Source organism: Lathyrus oleraceus, chromosome 2, assembly GCF_024323335.1.
Source record: "Lathyrus oleraceus cultivar Zhongwan6 chromosome 2, CAAS_Psat_ZW6_1.0, whole genome shotgun sequence".
Classification (NCBI taxonomy): Eukaryota; Viridiplantae; Streptophyta; class Magnoliopsida; order Fabales; family Fabaceae; genus Lathyrus; species Lathyrus oleraceus.
In genome coordinates this window covers 78,442,821-78,445,335 of record NC_066580.1, presented here as the reverse complement: position 1 = coordinate 78,445,335, position 2,515 = coordinate 78,442,821, and the positions used below count along the sequence as shown (strand labels likewise).

General features: G+C 41.0%; 1 non-coding gene across 1 annotated transcript; it reads left to right on the top strand.

Moving 5' to 3' along the window:
- Nucleotides 1–2,408: 2,408 nt before the first annotated feature.
- Nucleotides 2,409–2,515, top strand: LOC127124889 (small nucleolar RNA R71). Its single transcript, XR_007804367.1, has one exon. It is a non-coding gene; the product is annotated as a small nucleolar RNA R71 (small nucleolar RNA).

The following is a 2,515-nucleotide window of genomic DNA, read 5'->3' as shown; positions in this document are numbered from 1 at the left end:
CGGTTGATAACCCTCCACGGGTTGATGGGAAAGGTAGTCAGATAAGACGCTCCCCTTGATAGATTTTTGTGTTACATATTGGATGTCGTACTCGGTTAACAACATTTGCCACCGGGAAATCCTTCCACTGACAGCGGGCTTTTCAAAAATATACTTTATTTGATCCATTTTGGATATCAATAACATTGTATGGAAAATCATATATTGTCTCAAGCGTCGAGCTTCCCAAGCTAAAGCACAACAAGTCTTCTCCAATAGTGAGTATATGGTCCCATATTCGGTGAACTTCTTGTTCAAGTAATAGATTGCATTCTCTTTTCGGGCTGTGTCATCATGTTGACCCAATACACAACCCATTTCTTTATCTAACACGGTAAGATACATGATTAGTGGCCTACCAGGAATAAGTGGTTTCAAGATCGGTGGTTCTTGCAAGTACTTTTTTATTTTGTAAAATTCCTCTTGACCATCATTGTTCCACACGATCGCTTGATTCTTTCTTCATCCAAGAACTCATATCTAAGGTGGCGCTAACTATTACTGGGCGGTTCATTTCTTCATCCAGGAACTCATATCTTAGGTTCTTGGGTAGTTCCTTAAGTTCTTGGGCTGGTTTTTGAGAATTAGGTGAAGGGTCTGGAGTAAGATCCAGACATTCGTTATTGTGAGGTTCCGTTTCCTCTAACTCGTCATCCTTTTCATTCGGGTTTGAAAATGGTTCGATCTTAGGTTCCCCCTTATCAAATTCTCTTATGCACTCATCTATGATATCGATCGCATAACATGCGTCTCCTAGAATTTGCGCCATCAGGAATTTCGAAAGAATGAACTCGATCTTTTCGTCCCCTACTTCGAAGGTTAATTTCTCTCTTTTGACATCTATTATAGCTCCGGCTGTTAATAAGAATGGTCTACCTAGAAGGATAGGGATATCTTCGTCTTCTTTTATATCCATGACAACAAAGTCTGTTGGGATATAAAGTTGACCGATCCTAACTGGGATGTCTTATAAAATGCCTATGGGATACTTAACATACCTATCGGCTAATTGAAGGGACATCTTAGTTGGTTGTAATTCCTCTAGGTTTAACCTCTTACATACATCTAAGGGCATTAAACTAACACTAGCGCCTAAGTCTAGGAAAGCTTTGTCGATCACATGGTTTCCTAAAATGCAAGGTATAGAAAAACTGCCAGGGTCTTTCTCCTTCTTAGCAAGTTTATCTTCAAAAATAGAGTTGCATTCCAAGGGTTTTGGATCGTCGAGCCTACGCTTGTTAGTTAAGATGTCTTTGAGAAATTTGGCGTAAGACGGAATTTGGGTGATAGCTTCGGTAAAAGGAATCTCTACATGAAGCTTTTCTATCACTTTTATAAATTTTTGATATTGGTTGTTGACTTTGGTTTGTTTAAGTCTTTGCGGATATGGGATTGGTGGTTTATACAGGGGGTGGTGGTTTGTAAGTTTTATCCTTGGCTTCACCTTCTTGGTTGGTTTGTTTCTCGGATTCCTTGGTTCCTCTTCTTGGTTGTTAGAAGTTTTGGACTCGCTTATTGCTGGGTTCCGAGGCCCTTCGTAAGAGGTCCCACTTCGTAACGAGATAGCGTTAGCTTGCCCTCGAGGGTTTGGTTGAGGTTGCCCAGGAAATTGACCTCCAGGGGTAGTTTGTGGGACTTGGTTTTGTGCTACCTGTGAGATATGGGTTTCAAGCATCTTGTTGTGAGTGATTATCTGATCAACCTTGGTTCCTAATTGCGTTATAAGTTCGTTTACATGAATATTTTGGTTTAGGAATTCTTTATTTTGCTGAGTCTGGCCCGATATAAAGCTTTCCATGATCTTCTCAAGGTTAGACTTCTGGGGCACAACTTGCATAGGTTGGTTTGATTTTTGGGCTTGATAACCTTGCAATCTCTGAGGTGCATTATTTCGAATAGGGTTCTGGTTTCTATAAGAGAAATTTGGATGATTCTTCCATCCAGGGTTATAAGTGTTTGAAAACGGGTTACCTTGGGCGTAATTCACTTGGTCGGTATTTAGTTTGTTCAAAAGGTTATACTCCGCCGATTCGTGTCCTTTAGATCCACAGAGTTCGCACTCTGTGTGGACTACTGCTATGGTGTTAGTGTTTGTAGACATATGTTCGATCCTAAGGGCTAAAGTGTCCATTTTCGCCTGCATCATGTCTAGAGAGCTTACCTCATGTATTCCACCTTGGGTCTCCTTTTTCTCTATTGATGCTCGTTCAGTTCCCCATTGATAATGGTTTTGGGCCATATCCTCAATTAGGTCACAAGCTTCTAGATAAGGTTTGTTCATCAGCGCGCCACCTGCGGCAGCGTCGATGCTCATCTTGGTGTTATAATGGAGTCCATTGTAAAAGGTGTGAATGATCAGCCATTGTTCTAGGCCATGGTGTGGGCAGACTCTTAATAGCTCTTTATATCTCTCCCAAGCTTCAAAAAGCGATTCTCCTTGGTTTTGAGCAAATCTAGTTATTTGGTTTCGAAGAAC